General features: G+C 45.0%; 4 non-coding genes across 4 annotated transcripts; 2 read left to right on the top strand and 2 right to left on the bottom strand.

Annotated features, from left to right (window-relative positions):
- Window positions 1-7,862: 7,862 nt before the first annotated feature.
- TRNAG-GCC lies at window positions 7,863-7,933 on the bottom strand. Its single transcript has one exon. It is a non-coding gene; the product is annotated as a tRNA-Gly (tRNA).
- Window positions 7,934-13,629: 5,696 nt separating this feature from the next.
- Window positions 13,630-13,712, bottom strand: TRNAL-CAG. Its single transcript has one exon. It is a non-coding gene; the product is annotated as a tRNA-Leu (tRNA).
- A 558-nt stretch (window positions 13,713-14,270) lies between these two features.
- TRNAG-UCC lies at window positions 14,271-14,342 on the top strand. The gene has a single exon. It is a non-coding gene; the product is annotated as a tRNA-Gly (tRNA).
- Window positions 14,343-15,170: 828 nt separating this feature from the next.
- On the top strand, window positions 15,171-15,242 carry TRNAD-GUC. The gene has a single exon. It is a non-coding gene; the product is annotated as a tRNA-Asp (tRNA).
- The last annotated feature ends 2,754 nt before the right edge of the window (window positions 15,243-17,996 follow it).

Raw genomic sequence — 17,996 nt, 5'->3', positions numbered from 1 at the left:
GCAGCGCAACCTTCCTCTTCCTCCCAAGTCTTGCCTTTTTTTGGGGGCATCGCAAGCGTTTGGTTTTGGCAGCTGTTGCGGATGTCCTACTCATGCCCAGTTTTTCTCTCTCAAGTAAATTAAATGTCTTAAGATTAATTAATTGTAGTTAGTGAGATGTATTACAAATGATAAATGCAAATATATTTTATATTATGAAAAATGATAAATTATTTACTTTTCCTGTAAAGCTGAATTTCAAAACTTAAGAATATTGTAAATGTGGGTTTACGTCGTTTGTCTCTATTAATATTTGAAATTTTTTTAGAAGTAAGCATTTAAATTGATGTATGATTGAGGCATATTTGCGTATTACGACATACAATAACATATACCCCGTCCAAGTGCTCTATTTGGTATGTTTTGACATATAGAACCGTTTCTAGCATCCTGATAATGAATATATATGGTCACCCCCAAACATTTCCTCATGCCTCTTTGTAATCTCCTCCTTCTTGTTGCCATCCAGAGGCCGGTTTTTGTTGTTGTTGTTGTTGTTGTTTGTTTTTTGTTTTTTTCTTTCCGTTTTCATTGCCTAATTTTGATTTTTAGAGCATGCTTCTAATAGAATCTCTGTGAGGGGCGCCTGGGTGGCTCAGTGGGTAAGCAAGCATCTGCCGCTGGCTCTGGTCATGATCCCTGGGTGCTGGGATCCAGCTCCTCTGGGGCTCCCTGTTCAGTGGGAAGCCTGTTTCTTTCTCTCCCTCTGTCTGCTACTGCCCCGCTTGTGCTCTCTCTCTGCCAAATGAATAAATAAAGTATTTTTTAAAAATAGAATTTCTGTGATTCTAGAATGTTTATATTTGTATTTTCCAGGATGGTAGCCACTAGTCCGGTGTAGTATTGAGCACTTGAAAAGATATTTGTCCAAAGTGAAGAGTCCTGTAAGTGTAAAATATATAGTGAATTTCAAAGATGTAATTTGAAAACAGTGTAAAAATCTCTATATTTTTATACTGATTACATATCGACACAGGACTATATTGTATATATTGGGTTTTATGGCTTGAATTGTGTCCCCTCAAAATTTATGTATTGCAGTCCTAACTTCCAGTACCTCAGAATGTGAGCTTGTTTGGCAATAGGATGTCTGTTTCCTATTTAATTAGTTAGGATGAGGTCATCCTGGGGTAGAGAAGCCTACCTTATGGATGAGTGTTCATGTAAAAACGGGAAATTCAAAGACACAGACACACTCACATGGGAAGAACGCCAGGTAAATTTGGAGCTTTGCTGCCAGAAGCCAACCAAATATCAGAAGCTTCGAAAGAGGCCTGGAACAGATCTTTCCCTAGTGCATTCAGGGAGAGCATAGCCCTGCAACCGCGTTGAATTGACTTCCGGCCTCAGAAACCCTGAAACAATAAATTTATGTTGGTTAAGCCAACATTATGGCAACTTTATTGCCATATTTATGGCAAATAAATGGTAAAGCCACCTTTATTATGGCAGCCATTGAAAGCTAATGCATTGGGTTAAATAAAATAGATTATTAAATTAATTTTATCTGTCTCGAAGAAGGCCCTGGCCTTTGCTCTTCAAATTCCTTGCGGAACTGAGGTATGTATCTCTGGAAAATCATGCAATCCCCTTTTAAACCAAAGCGATAAGCATATTCCTCATTGTGTGGCATGTATTCCTCATTGTGTGGCATGACAGCTAAAGTGGATGGATATCCACAGGGAAAATCTTCCATGGTTAAGGCAATGAGAAAGGAATCAAGCCGCCCATGTTGCTGATGGAAAGAGTATCTGTTCCTCCCCTCACAGCTCTGGAGAGTGTGTATTGTGGCCTCACGAAGAATTGTGATGAGAACATGTGATCAGAATTATAGTGGCGGCAGAGTGTAGCACAAAAATCTGGAAGAATGAATCACTTATTTGACTTTTTCTCTGATTTGGGGTGCGTGGTCTGAAGAAGAAAATAGTTTATCCAATCATCAAAAGGAATGGGGTGAGCCTTCAGTGAAATTGTAAGTTAACTGCTTTTTGTTCCCATCCTTCCACCCCTTCCCTGAGCTCCCTTGTCCTCTCACTGGACGGCTCCCTCACTGCTGTGCATTCCCAGGGCTGGATCTTTGTCTCCCCTGAGCAAACTACCAGGCCGAGTTCCTGAGTCTCCCCACGGTATTACTGACTGTCCTCAACAAGAGAAGAAAGTTGATTGTAAGAAAACAAAGCCCAGTCCGACGAGATTAAATACAGATGCACTGTAAACCTATGAAAGGAAACCTCAGAGGTCTTCAAAAACAGGGGAAGAAGCATGACGTGAACTGACTGAAAGCGAAACCGGAAGTGTGTTCCGGAAGCCGGAAGTGGAAGACAGGACAGCTCTTTGCTCTTGTGTCTGCTACTCTCCACAATTTCAACCAACTCTCATTTTCTCTTCCTGTCTCCCCCTATCTGCTTTTTGTCCTCCCTTCCTTCCCCTCACCTTCTCTCAGGTGGCTTGCTTTTTTGTTACATGACTTAATGTGGTCTCACTTGACGCGCTCTTTCAAGTAAGTACCTGCCATCATCTACCTGAAGTCTTTGCCTCTCAGTTAATTTCAAAGTCTCATTAGTCATTGGTGATTCTGTGAGCTCTGTCCTCCTTGGGTGAGGATAGGTCCCCGCCTGACCTGGAGCGGGAGGAGTGTGAAGGAGTTAGGTATCAGAGGGCTTTTCCCACCTGAAAGACCTAGGGCTGCCTCCTGTAGCTGTGAGCAGGGCGCAGGACGTGGGGGCACATATGTCAGGTATCTGCAAACAGTTTTCTATTGAAAATGGACACTGACATTACCAACCCCCCCCCCCCCGGGTTGTGGCTATTGTATCTAGATGTATCATGAGAAATAATGTAAAAATTATAGACTTACAATTTCATAAAAGCTAGAGGGATCATAGCCATTAGAGATGAGATTATTTTTTTACTTTCACTTTTTTTACTTCTTACTTTTACAAATGAAGCTATTACATATGCGAATTTAAATATGTGGTTCACGTTGCATTTCTATTGGACCGCACTGCGCTGAGGTATGCTTAGCAACAAGTTTACGTGTCAGGTTTACCAGGATGCTGTTTCTTCTCCTAGCCATTTATCTGGTGGTGTGTGTCTACTCCATATCCTTAGTTAAAATGGAAAATCCATCTCTATTTAGCAAACAGCAACTGGTATTGCCTTTGCTATTCACCGAGAACACTCTCCCATTTACCTGTAATGTCTTTGTAACCTGCAGCCAGTGACAATACTTAAGATAGGCAGATTGTAACATTCCCCAAATCCTGAATCTTCTTTAACATTTGAAAGTCCCTTCCCTTATCTTTACTTCTCCTGACTGAAAAGTATATAATCACTTGATCCTCACAATCCCAGGGCAGCCAGGAGCAGCGCACCACAGCTCTTCCCGCCCATGTGTCCTGTTCCTGTGCTTTAATAAAACCACCTTCCTGGGTGGCTCAGTGGGTTAAGCCTCTGCCTTCGGCTCAGGTCATGATCCCAGGGTCCTGTCCCCGCCCACCCGCATCGGGCTCTCTGTCTTGCAGGGAGCCTGCTTCCCCCTCTCTCTCTGCCTGCCTCTCTGCCTGCTTGTGATCTCTCTGTCAAGTAAATAAATAAAATCTTAAAGAAAAAAAAGCTTTGTACTGTCACTTAAAAAAAAAAAACAACACCATTTTGTACTAAAGACATCTCAAGAGTTCTTTCTTGGATGTCTGCTCAGACCCCACCAATAACACACCCACATTCAAAAGAACGACATCATTGTCATGAGGAGGAATTCCAGGAGAGACACAGAGCAGCTAACAAGTGACACAAGTGGGAAAGTTTATGGCGAGACAGGGGAGGGGGAAAGGAAGAGAGAGTATGGGATGTGTGCCCTGGGGGGGGGGGTTCTATCTTTTATTCACAGTTGTTAACTAGGGGGCAGAAAATTCACTACTTGGGGCAGGAAGTTTCTTCCTTATTTGGTCAAGGGTTTCCTGTCATGGCACCTGCCATCTTGGGCCTGTCTGGTTTGATCCGGCTTCTGGTGGAGGGCTGCCGGGACAGGCCTCTGACCTTCCCAACAGCTGCCCATGGCTTCTTCCTCACTGCTCTTGCAGGTCTCCTGTTAGAACCTAACTGTCTGCCTACGCTAATACACTGCCTGCCTTTGTTTCCCACAGTCATTTGGCCTGATTAAAACGTTAGTTTCTTTCCCCTCATCTAAGGGAACCCATCTTGTTTGTTAGCTGCTGCTGTCTAATTATTGGGGTCTTTGGGGGTCTCACTTGTGTTGGTCAGTGAATACTACCCAGTTCTGGGCTCACAGGAAGTAGTGAGTGAACCCACTGATATGGTCTGGATTTCCCACCTCCATGTTTTCCAAAAGCTGCTCCCCAGTCCCATAATTCCTTGAGACTCAGCTTTTCGGAATGAAGGGTTCTGTGGCCAAAATAATGCAGAATATTCCGCTACACTGTTTCTCTTCTTGTATATTCATAATGCCCATTAAAGACTCCAAGAAGCCCTATTGCAAAGAAAACTTTTAAACTCAGTTATATAAGGCATTTGCCAAAAGCTAGGTAACCACAGAATCCTTCTTCCTCTGTAGCTTGTATCAGTGTCCCTCAGAACAGATGAACCCAAGGTCACCTTTCAGGAGATGCTGATCCAGTGCTTTATTTGGGAAGAGAGAGAGATGAAGAGACTCTCTGAAGACTTCCTGGGCTACCTGATGGGTTTTGGCCTTGGCCTTAGTCCCTGGCTTAGGTGACTTCACAAAGGCTCCCCACAGGGGACCTGACTGTTTATTCCAAATTTCTGCCTGAACAACCATCATTTCCCCCCATCCCTCTGCATCTCCTATACATCTGGCAATTCTATTCATCTTTCCACCTTGGTATCAAATCACCTTCTGCCGAGAGATGGGACTCCTGGTCGCCTGGACACGGGGCCATCTTTTTCCGTGTAGAGAGACTTTCAAAGCTCAAAGGGAGACTGGAGAAATTGCAAAGTCAATCAGAGCCAGGGCCCTCCAATGGCCTTTCTTGCCAAACTGTAACAGCAGTGGTGGCAGCAGCCTCGGTTCAGGCCGTAGCTTTCCTCCTCCCTCAGCCCCTCTCTACAGCAACCTGGCTGAGGAGCCTCCAACTACCCTTTAGCCTCCAGGAAAAAAAAGGGGCCAGTGATCTCCAGAGCTACGTTATAAGAGGCCCCACCCTCATTGGATTTCTGAAGGTCAAGGCCCAGAGTCAGCCCAGGCAGCTCTACAGGAACTCATAGCAAATGTGTTTTCACAGATCCCAGACAGAGGCTCCTCAAAGGCATGGAAACTCAGTAAATTCTGTTTCTACTTTCAAAATAAGTCCAGCAAGCTGACCACTAGCACCTTGTCCAAGGCACTATCATCTCTCACTTGGGCCGGATTGTGGCAATGGGCGCCTGATTGGTCTCTCTACACTCGTGCTTGCCGCCCTGTACACCACAACAGCCAGATTGTCCTCTAAAACGTGTGTTGTACTTGTCACTTCTTTACCCAAGGCTAAGCAATAGCTTCTCCTCGCACTTGAAAGCAAAAGCCAAGGCTTTGCAATGTTCCATCAAGTGTTGCATATGCTTGCCCCCTCCTTCTCTCTGACCTCATCTACTGCTCTGTTATCCTTCTGTTCAGGGGTCATGTGACTTCTGTTTCTAGAATATTCTTCCTAACAGATATCCACATCATGCTTCATCATGGCCTTGACCTAAATGTCACCTGATCATGAGACCTTCTTTTCATACACCATAACCCCACTCCCTTACCATCCCCATCTCCCATTTTATTTTCCCTCATTGTACTCATTACCAATTGATGTACCAGGTTTTCATTTGTTTAATTGTTTTTTGCCTGACTACCCCACCTCCTATCAGAATGTGACGTCCAGGAAAGCTGGGCCTTTGTTTTGTTCACTGCTATACTTAGAGTGTAGGTCAGTGACTGGCACATGATAAAGCACTCAAAAATTCGTGGAATGAGTACATTCTTTAGCATTTGAAAACAGAATTTTATTTAATTTTTTAAAAAATTTTAAAGATTTAATTTATTTGACAGAGAGAGACACAGCGAGAGAGGGAACACAAGGAAGGGGAGTGGAAGAGGGAGAAGAAGGCTCCTCTTGAGCAGGGATCCTGCCTGAGTGGGGCTCGATCCCAGAATCTTGGGATCATGACCTGAGCCAAAGGTAGACACTTAACAACTGAGCCACCCAGGCGCCCTGAAATCAGAATTTAAAGCCTAGAAATTCCTTATAAATGATGTAGTTTAATCTCCTCATTTTAAAATTGAGGAAGGTATTGCCCAGATGGTCAAAATGACTTGTTCAAAGATAAACAGGTAGTTGGCATTATAAACCTTTTATATACACAGTTTGGGATTGTACTATGCATTTTCCTTTACAGCTTGCTTTTTGCACTCAGTACTGGATCATGAGCAACCCTCATAATGCCCGTTTATGTTATCACTTTAAATTTGTTCTACTTCTGAAGGTACTCAAGCTAAGTTACTGAACATAAGTGGATGTATTTAAGTGTGAGTATGAAGTCAGCACAGCAACATACACTCCTCTATATTGGAAACTCTCTGAATTAAAAACTAAAGAAATGAATGGCTCTGGAAGTGTGCTTGTGTGGTTAATGTCAGGGGGGCTTGCTTTAGTTCTCCCTGGAAATCTTGGGGGGGATGGGTGGGGCTTTGAGCTGCTGAGGGCTGGGAGAGAATGTTGGAAGATCTGAGACAAGACAGTCTCTGAACAGGCCAGAGCACAGATCCCAAGCCAGACCACATTTCCTCCTGAGGTGAGGACCCTTCTCTTGCAGGCCCTTGGCTAAAATGTCCCAAATGTGATACCCAGGCCTGGCTGGCCTAGACTTCAAGAGTGAATGAATTTAAAGCTGACAATTCCTCTTTCTTCTGGGGCTATAAAATAGGTTCCTTCTTTTTGAGGACTGTTTGATTTTCCACTGTGGAAGTAATTCATTCCACACTTCTTCAAACATTCCCTTTTTTCCTGGACCCATCACCAGGACTGATTCCAGTATAGCTGAGCTCTCCAGTAGCAGACTTTGCCAGCTCTTTCTCACCAGTACACAGGGAGAGAGTGTTGATCAAGAAACCCAGTCCAGAAGCTAGACTGACCTCTGCACCCTGACTCCTACTTACCTCTTACCTACCTACCTACCTTCAAAGACCCCCTGAGCTTCCAAGAAGGGTTTTCAAGCCCTCTGAGGAGAAAACAGCCACTTCTGGAGAACGGGTTTTTGTTTCTCTTTTTAAAAATTAGTTCCTTTTGAATTAGGCCAATAACAATATATTACACAAAAGTCAACTTTAAGTTCCTTTAATAAACTACTGAAGTTTAATGTTGCAATGTATCACATACTCTTAGGGACTGGCCTGGTGAGTGTAGGAGGGAGTGTCTCTGCCTGCGTGGGAGACTCCGGTCCCACTCCCCAGCGGGCAAATGACAAAGGCATTTTGTTTTCTTTCTTCCACTTCCACACTCACGTCTCCGAAAAGTCTTCTCCTTTTGGTATCCTGGGTTTTCCAGCCGGCCTCTGGGACAATGCCCCTCTGCCCGTCGGAAACCGAGAGAGCATCAGGGGCGGGTCTCAAGAGCCGGGTATTTTCACCGCAGGTTATGGGCCTCCTCCTTCCAGGCCCCGAGTTCCTCAGAGGGAAGTGACTTAGTAAAGGAGGAGAAACAAAACAAAAGAATACTGGCGCCAGCTAGCTGGTTTCGTTTAGTTCGTTGTCGCAAATCCAAGAATGGAAAAGCGCTTCGTTAAAAAGAAAAAAACAAAAACAAAAACAAAAGCCTTCCGTTTGCATTGGCCGGGAATCGAACCCGGGCCTCCCGCGTGGCAGGCGAGAATTCTACCACTGAACCACCAATGCCTACGAGTTCCCAGCTCTGGCGCCATCCTTTAACGTCGTCGGCTTCCCCAGCTCCCTTCCACCACGGGAATCCGGTCCTTGCTGAGTCATCCTTTCCAAAGCAGTGCCTTTCTGTTCCACGACAGGAAAATGTTACGACTCAAACAAGAACAACAAAAAAGGCTCTCGGACGTCCTGGCCCTGAAGCCTCGGCTCTATCCGCTCGGCGCCGCGCTTTCGGCTTTGGCGGCTTCGGGGTTTTCGGGCAGCACCCGCCGAGGGGAGCGTTTGCCCTCTCGGGGAGTTGGAGCCTAAGGAGATAGATTTGGAAAAGTGAAGAATGGAGAGAAACTTTAAGTCCTGGCAAGATTCCCATGTGTGACCTTCAGATAAAAATTCATATATTGGGATTCTAGTTTGTCTAGTGTCCTAATACCCTGAGATCATTCATATGCTAATCAGCTACCTCTAGTCAAGTGACCTTATCTCTTGTTCTTCCAGGGAACTAGCCCCACTCCCGGACACTGGAGAAGGAGTTTCTCCGGATTCTGGAGAGAGTCCCTCGAGTGGTGTGATTGAAGTCACTGTTGCTCTTATGTGTGTGAGAGAAATAGCGTGGGCCCATCTGGTTCCTGCTGCCGGGCCCTGGAGTGACGGTGATGATGATGATCGTAGTAATAATAAAATTGACGATCGTGCGTCATAATGACAATGTTGGAACCACTCTGCTTGGGTTTGCAGCTTTATTCCTTTGTATGTGGTGCAAGTTAAACTCTCTGAGGTTCAGTCTCACTGCCTATATGGGGGAGGGGGTGATGAAATAGGACCTATCTCAGGAGGGCCAAGAGGGTTCAATTAATTAGTCTAGGTAAGAAGTGACGAAGAATGTTAGGCATTCAGCATATGAGCAACAAATACTGGCTATTACTAATTAACTTAGTTGAGTGTCAGCTATGTAGTAAGTACCTGTCATGCATCATGGATAATCTAATTTAATCCCCATGGCAACATCATAGGGGAGTAGCTCTTCCCTGGATGAGATGAGGATTCATCTCTTCCCAGATGAGGATTCTGAGGTTCAGAGAGGTTAAGCACTTTACTCAAGGTCACACAGCGATTAGGTAGGTGTGCCTTGGCGGGGGAGGGGCAGGTTGGAATTGGAATCCTGTCTTTCCCGATTCTAGAGCCTGTGCATTGTCACCTCACAAACAGGGGGCAACTCTACTTATTATCAGAATTTCCCCCAGATGTTGTGAAATTGGATATGTTAGTCTTATAGAATACAATTGGATGCTGAACCCTGGGAGAAAAGTATGTATTGTATTGTACCATTTACATTATTCACTAAGTGAATATGTGCTTTTTATAGCAAATGACTGAAGCTGGGAAGTGTCCTCAGGCTCGGTGTTAACTGCCAGTTAAATAAATGACACTATGAGAGCAAGGACAGACTGGTGCGAGTTAGTTCCCAGTTAACCCAGTTCACACTATATCTCTTCTGTGAGCAACAGGAGATGCATTTGTATCTCAGAAATGCAGGTGGGTTTGGCTGGGGCAAGGCTACAGTAACAGCAGCTAAGGGTTGTCTCTAGTGCGTGGAAAGAGGGTTGCAGAAACAACCTACTTCTCCTATACCTGTCATTTTGCATTTTTAACTACTTTCTTTTCCTTGCATCTGGCCTACGTCCTGCATGTTTCTTGTATAATAGGCATCCTGGTTTTAAATTGAAGGAACCTGCTCTCCAAAAGAGGATATCGCATACACACTGTGTATTAATACTTTCCCCTTCCTGAGTTTCCTCCCAACTTCCAACATGGACCACCCAACCTGATCATACTTCCCAAGAGGAATGATGGTACTTGTGTAATCTGGTGAACCGGGGAGACCCCGGGCCCTGGGGCCTCAACCCAGCTAGACCCCAAGGAGGCCCTGAAGGTTCTTGGTCTTGTCAAGAGAATGAATTCAGGGCAGACAACACAGCACTGTGGACAAATGACACCAGTGGGAAAGTTTATTAAAGTGAAAAGTACACTCTTGCCATATGAGAGCACATATGAGAGAGGCCAAGTGAGAGGGAAGGAGGGAGGCAGGGAGAGAGGGAGGAGGAGGGAGAGAGAGTTTGGGTTTGGGTTTGGGTGGGGTTTGGGTTTCTATCTCTGATTCACAGCTGTTAAGTAGGGGGCAGAGAATATTTATTAAGTGGGGCAGGAAGCAGGGTTTCAAGCTTTTTTCTTCCTCATTTGGTCAGGGGTTTCCTGTTACAGCATCGCCATCTTGGGCCTGCCTGGTTTGATCTGGCTCCTTCTGGGGGGCCTCTGACCTTCCCATAGCTGGTCATGGCTTCCTCGCTGCTGGCTTCCAGGTCTCCTTTTGGAGCTCAACTGCCTACTCACAACACTCACAAGGTTCCTTAGCATTTCGACCACAAATATCTCATTCTCTCTTTAAAAACACATAGAGGTTGGGGCGCCTGGGTGGCTCAGTGGGTTAAGCCGCTGCCTTCGGCTGGGGTCATGATCTCAGGGTCCTGGGATCGAGTCCCGCGGGATCGAGTCCCGCGGAACCGAGTCCCGCATGGGGCTCTCTGCTCAGCGGGGAGCCTGCTTCCTCCTCTCTCTCTGTCTGCCTGCCTCTCTGCCTACTTGTGATCTCTCCCTGTCAAATAAATAAATAAAATCTTAAAAAAAAAATAAAAACACATAGAGGGTGCTCGCTTCGGCAGCACATATACTAAAAACACATAGAGGGTGTAAGAAGGAAAGTTCTCTTGTGCTTTGTTGTGAAAACATTTCAGACCCTCTCATTTGTGTTGTATCTATTAAACACACGACTTCATCTACTTTTAAATGACTGTTGTTACCAGTTTTGTTTCTTTGGGGACTGTTTCTTGTATAATAGGCATCTTTAAAGAACAAAATCTCAACTGAGTAAATCTGAAGATCTCATTGGCTTGAGTAAGTGAGAATTGGGTACTATCCTATCTAGAAAGCAAAGGGGAGCTCCAATTTCTTGTTCAAAATGGAAGGTTTTAATAGGAAGAAGGGTGGGGCAAGGAAGTTGCCAAAAGAAAAGAAAGGATTGTTCCAGACAAGGTCACCTTCCTTTAGGGCTAAGAACAGGGTGGTGGTGGGGGGTCTTACCTCCTCCTCCTTTGGGGGATGGAGAGGGCCTGGGTGAGGGATTCCCTCATTGGTACTGACTAGAACATCCCTCACTGACTGGTTAAGACTATATTTCTGGGGGAGGTTGAAACCGCCATTAGGTTAGGTATTAAACCCCAGTTTGGTGACTTGGCCCAGCATAAGTGACTCCATCTTGGGCCTGCGGTTCTCTTTTTAACATAGTTTGGTTAGTGTAAATACACCTATGTCACTCAGTTCCTCCTCAAAAATATTACAGCAAATTAAATCAAAATACATGCCCAATATTTAAAAATCAAATGTTGCCACAAGGCTTCTAATGAAAAAAGGAACATTTTCTTGCCCCACTTTCAATTCCTCACAGGAAGCCATTTTTAAGTGTTTTTTTTTTTTAAGGGACTTTTTATTGTGCAATGATTTTTGATTGACCAAGGAGTTGTGAAGATACTGCAGAGAGTCACTATTTATCCTTCACCCAGGTTCCCCTAAGGTTAAGATCTGACTTGTAAAACCTAAGAAGCTGACATTGGTATAATACAGCTCAGTGAACTGTGGACTGTATTCAGATTTCAAGTTTTTCCACTATTTTTTTTTTTTACTATTTCAGAAGCCGACCCAGGATCCTACGCTGCATTTAGTCATCATGTTTAACCCACAATCTGTGACGGTTTCTCACTCTTCCATTGTGTTTCATGACCTTGTATTTCATGACCTTGATGTTTTCAAGGGTACCAGCCAGGTATTTGGCAGGTTGGGTTTATGTGATGTTTTTCATGATTAGACCAAGGTTTTTGAGAAGAATGCCACTAGGTAAAGTGCCCATCTCCCATGAATCTGATCAGGGGTATGTGATGGCAACAGGATGAATCACCGGTGATGTTCACCTTGATCACATGGTTAAGGTCAACTTGATCTTTTTTCATGTCTCTCATATGAATATGGTCTCACTGTCTTTCATTTAGACATAGTTTTTAATTTAACTTTTGATCTTGTGTTCTAGGCCCAGTGTCTGACATATGTGAGCGCTCAGCTGATACTCAGTAAAACGTGTCTTGGTGAGAAGCAAGGGAAAGGATATTCCAAGTTGAAGATCAACCTGTGCAAAGGCACTTAAATTAGACCAGTGCTTTCATATGTACGTGCTTCACCTGGAGATCTTATGGACTTTGGGTTTGGTGGGTCTGAGATGCAGGCTGCAGTCCACATTTCTAATAAGCTCCTAGGCTCTCATCTAAGCCCCCCAGCAACTCTGTATAGGTTATGCTGCAGGCAGACTTCCCAAGACCAAGGTCTAGTAAATAACAAGGAGTGCAGTTTGTTTGGCAAACTCTTGTTAGTAGACCTGAAGAATCCTTCCGTCCTCACCCCCCTCACTCTCGTGAACCTCACACATTCAGCCTCTTCATCTTGACAGTTCTGTCCTCTTCCCAGAAGGGCAACGGGATTTTTTCATAACCAGTTCCTCCTACATCTGAAAGCATCTTTTTTGGTGATCACCAGGAAAAAGTGGCTCTTGCAAAAACAAACTCTGCAAGTTTACTTTCCTCTGTGTTATGTCTCCTGATTCGTTCTGTTGAATTCATTTTCTGAGTTTTGGTGACAAAGCAAACGGACTGAATTAGAATTGGTGGTGGTGGTAGAGTCAGCAGCTGGTTAGGTTTTAACTGGGGGGTCTGGATGGCAGCAAAGGAGTCAGGGTCATCTATCTATCAGGAAAGCCAGATACCTAGCCTGGCAGCATTCCAAAACTAAAGCCTCAAGAAAGGCAGATCAAGCCAGACAGGTCCAAAACAAAGAAGGCCTGAAACTGACCAAGTAAGGGAGAAAAGGACGGAAACCCTGCTCCCAAAGAAATCTCCTCCCCAACTGATCAAGATTCGACTCCCTGGTTAACAACTGTCAATAGAAGAGACCCGAACTCTGAGCGCAACTTTCCCCTGAGCACTCCGGCTCTCACATCTCCAGAGTGCGCTCTTTCTCTTTAATAAACTCCTCACTTTCACCGCTCAACCACCAAGGTCTCTCCCTGAATTTTTCTCTTGTCTTAAGACTAAGAGCCTCTGTCCACATCCGAGGGACTGCCTGGGCGGCGGCCTCTGGGCCCAGGGTTCTCCCCAGTCCACCCTGCAACAGTGGGAGTGGGCGGGGCACGATGGCGGGAAGTGAGGTCCACCACAGTTTGACACGGCTGTCTGAGCATTAGAAGACTCCGGCCAGGTTAGCAAATGAAGGGATCTGAGTTGAGAGCTTTTCCTTGTTCAGTCGGAGCACAATATGATATCTGCCTACCTTAGTGTGCTTGGCACATAGAAAGTGTTCAAATTTTTTTTCATACTTAGGTATAGGTCTGAGTCTCAACTGCTTCTTAATTTCATATAGACCTCTCCTGCCTACAATACAGAAAAAAAAAAAAATAGATTCAGTCCCGTAATCACAACGAAGCATATATTCATATACAGATACGCAGGGCAAAAAGGTGTCGATTAAGCAATGCTCCTTTCTCCATGAATTCAATTGTATTTGTTGTATGGAACAAAGTGAAGGGGGGGGAGGGGGAAAAAAAAAAAAAAAAGCTTTGTCAGAAGTGGGATTCGAACCCACGCCTCCAGGGGAGACTGCGACCTGAACGCAGCGCCTTAGACCGCTCGGCCATCCTGACACGAGAACCCAGCTTTTTCATATTTCACTTTCAGATTGTCCCACAGCGCTGTATCATGACGTCAGGTCATGTCGATGCTGCCCTTATCGTTTTAACTAAAACTAGAACTCTCCCTGGAGTCCTTGGCAAAGTAAGGTAAGTAACACAGTCTCTGACTCCTCCCTTTTCCTTCTCCACCATCCTAAACTGTAAAAATTCGTTTTTCCTTGCGCCCTTACCGGCCGGTCTCCCTTCGACCCTCGGCCGCAGATCGCCGGTACCGAATCCCACAGCGGGCGGATCCAGACTGGGGCGCGCCGCGTGCGGAACTGGGAGCGCGGGTCAGAGCCGGCGGCGGAGGAAATCCCCCGCCAAGCGAGAATTCCGCTTCCCCGCGGGGCTCCTCGAACCTCAACCCCAGCCCGCCTGGGTGGCTGGCGGACCTACTAGGAGTAATCTCGGGGTCCATCCTCGCCAAGGGAAGCTCCGTACACTCCGCGTTCATAGAACGCTGAAGTCAGAAAAATTCGCCGCCTCCACTTTCCTTATATATGGAATGCCGGAAAACAGGAAGCGTCAGCGTTGGTGGTATAGTGGTGAGCATAGCTGCCTTCCAAGCAGTTGACCCGGGTTCGATTCCCGGCCAACGCAAGCTTTCCTTTTCCTCCAGGAAGAGCGCGCGGGGCGCTTTTTTTAAAGCTCGAACCCAAACGAGGGAGGGCCGGCGCCGCTCCTCCTTGCCAAGGCTCCGTCTGGCGCCGCGGAGCCCGCTGCCCCGCCCCGCTGCGTTCGGGCGGTGCTAGACTCCGAGCGCTTCCCTCTCCGCCGCGCGTTCCCGTCTGCCTTTGAGCGCTTCCACCTGCCGAGGAACCAACCGGTGCGGGTGCCGAGTCTCCCCGGGGCCTGCGTGCAGGGACATGAGCGGGGGCGTCCGAGGAACCGCCCTCGCGGGTCTCCGTCAGCAAGCAGATCAGTTATTTGAAGTCAATAAATGGAACGTTTTAAAAAGATGCCCGATTTAGCTGTTGGAGAAAGTTTAAGCGCGCTCGGAGCAACTTAGGGATTGGAATCCACTTTTTCAACTGCAAACGTTATGAAACCGAAGTCCTGATCCTCTTCTGAAATCGGAATTTAACGCCCGGGAGGCAAAGGGCTTGTCTGCAAGTGTGCAATACGTACTAGCTTGAAAACTAAGGACGAAAAAAAAAATCGATATATATTTTAATGTTAGTTACATGTCGAAACAATATTTTGGAAATCTTGGGTCACATAAGATGTAGTATTAAAATTAGTACATGTTTCTTTTTAACGTGGCTGCAAGAAAATTTAAATACTCGGAGGGCTCTCCCCTTATCTGTTGTGACGTGCCAGTCGAGGCAGGAAAGGCACGGCGCTGCCGGCATCTTCCATAGAATCCAGTGTCCCGGCATCTTAGAAGTAACTTCCTAAACAATAAATTTAAAACACGCGCCGCGGTTTTCCTCGTTAGTATAGTGGTGAGTATCCCCGCCTGTCACGCGGGAGACCGGGGTTCGATTCCCCGACGGGGAGAAGGAAGAGTTTTTTAGTTTTTCTTTTTTTCCCCTTCCTTGGTCTGCATTCTTACTGCAGAAACAAAAGTTATTCCCAAATAATTTTAGGTTCTCTCTAGGAGCGTGGTTGTCACATGTGAGTTTCTTGGATGATGGCCAGGAGTACTGGAGGGCACGGTCATTTTGACCCTGGTTCTTAACTCAGCAAGCAAGTTTCCACCCAAGAGGCCTGCGCCTGGGCTTAACTTCTCCCATCCCCATGATTTCTTGCTGCCCACTGGAAGACAATTTCAGGATCCGGGCCTTACCTTGAGTCTTGTACTCCAAATTGTCACGTTCTTTCTTGCCCTCTCCCACACCAACGACTTACCTCCTTCTTTTTTTCTTTCTCTATCCAGCAGAGGCCAGCCCACGTTCTCAAAAGTTGGCGCTCTTTCCGCGGCCTCACTACAACGAAGGTGAGTCAACAGAAATGAGCACTCGTCTGGCAATGAGAATTCCCTTCCTTTCACCACGAAGCAGCTCTTTGCTTTTGTTCAAGCCTTTTTTTTTTTTTTTCTCTGAGCTTTGGTTTCTTCATCTGTAATGTGGAGGAGCCAAGAATTTTCAAGACTCTTTGGGGCTAAAGTCCTTTGAAGTAGTACCCCGCATTGGCAGCTGGCACACAGTAGCTGCTCATGCTTTGAAAAGATACTGATTTTCCTGAATATAAGAGTAAGATAGCCCATGTAGAAAACATGGGGGATAAGCAAACCACAAAGAAAGAAGAGGCATCCATATTTCCATCACACAGGAAGTCCCTGCTAATATTTTGCTGTGTGTTTAGCTCTTCTGCATTTTTAAAATGCGAAGCTGGAATCACATTGTGCAAATCGTTTTTTAACCTACTTGGGTGTTTACTTTAAAATGTGACTATTTCTAAATTCATTAAATACTAGTCTAAAACACTATTTTAATGGCTTTGTGCTATATTAAGGGCCACATCATCATTTCTTTAAGGAATCTCCTGTTTTTGAGCAGTTTTGTTGTCACAGTGTTTTTCTGGCTTTTGAACCAGCTCTTGAAATCTCTGCTGGGTACTCTTTCACTCCCCCAGCAATTACTTTCATGATGGCCTCCTTGAAATCTGTGGTCAGTACATACTCAGTTCAAGGGTGAGCCAAAGATAGGAGGGCTTGATTTGCAGATTTGGTTTTCCTGGATGAGACTATCTCTTTTCTGTGTTTGACTTCTTCAATTTCCATCCAGTCTGGCAGTCCTAAGCCCTACCTCACTGAAGGCGTGGGGAGTAAGACTAGTTTTCTGCATTAATTTACACCCCCGAGTCTGAGTGCCCTCATGATGAGGATCTCACCCATTTTGATTCCTTCTTCTGGGGCTTGAATGCTCTTTATTTTCAATCTGATTTGATTGCCTTACAGATGAATTTTTTTTGTTGTTCCGAGTTTATAATTATTATCTATGGAGTGGTTAGCATCCTGCAAGCTTCTCCACCATGATGGAAAGTGGGATTGCTTTTTAATTTTATTCACAGTGTTTTTGAACTTCAGAAGTTTCTAATTTTCATGTAGTCAAATACTTCCCCTGGTAGTTTTAAAACTTTTTTTCATATATAGAAAATTCCTCCCCACCCCAATATCAGATCAGTTTTTGCCCTTTTTTCCTTTTAGTAATTTTATTTCCTTTTGCTTTTTGATATTATCCCTTTAATTCTTTCTGACGTTATTTTGAGATATAACATGGGGTAAGTCTATAACTCTATTCCCAACCCTCCACCTGATGGTTCTCCATTCAATTCATTGACTAGCCCATCCCTCAACCACTGATTTGAAATTGCATCATTGACGGCAACTAATCCAAACATCCCTCTCAAACAAAGCAAAACACATAATTGACTCTAGTCCCAGCTTGGGTCCACGAGACAATAGAGAAACCAGAAGATATCAAGCTTCCTCTTGGATATTGTGAATGACTAGGAGACAACGGCTTGTGTTCTTTTATGCTGCTGTCCCTTCTTGTCTTTTCTTGCTCATGATTTTGATATTCAATTCTGGGAATGATGTCCCACTCTGATTTCCAAGACAGTTTTGACTCCACTTGAATTATGAGCTGTTTATCATGAACCTAATAGATGGCAAACTTTCTCTTAGATATTGTGGGTCAATGGGATGATATAAATTTTCCTCTTACACCATTGGGATCTTTTCTACAGGAATTTGGGAGGAATCCGATACATAGACCTGGAGCCCTTCCTTCTCTCCACTCCCAGAAGTGAGTGGTTGTCTATTAAGAACAAAAAGAGGCACAGACCCTTGCCACAGTTTATCAGAATATGCCCACCCTAGTCCATGACAACGGATTTCTTTAGAACTTTTCATCCCCTCATTCTCTATGTTAGAGGCAGAGGTGGGAACATGCTCTGCTTATATTTTATTTGGTGTTGGTTTTATTTTATTTTTACTTTCCAGTTTATTCATTGTAGTAGATATGTGGGTTGGTTTGCTCAACACCTGTTCCAGTATTATTCTGGTTTACTTTCCTGTGCTGTTGAGGCTGGGGAGCTAAAAATGACATTTTCTAGATTCCTCTGCAGCTGGGGTTCTGGTTATGACTTAGGTTTCACCAACCGGATGTACTTCAGTGAGATTTTGATTTGTAACTGAGTTACATGGAGAGACACAGAGATCCAAATTTAGACCAGTAAATAGGGGCCAATGCAACTTTGTTCTAGAGCGGGAGACTGGAAACAGCAGAAACTTTGTAATTTATTTTG

This window comes from Neovison vison, chromosome 10, assembly GCF_020171115.1.
Source record: "Neovison vison isolate M4711 chromosome 10, ASM_NN_V1, whole genome shotgun sequence".
NCBI lineage: Eukaryota > Metazoa > Chordata > Mammalia > Carnivora > Mustelidae > Neogale > Neogale vison.
Note: the sequence above shows the minus strand (reverse complement) of the source record. Positions and strands in the feature narration are given on the sequence as shown.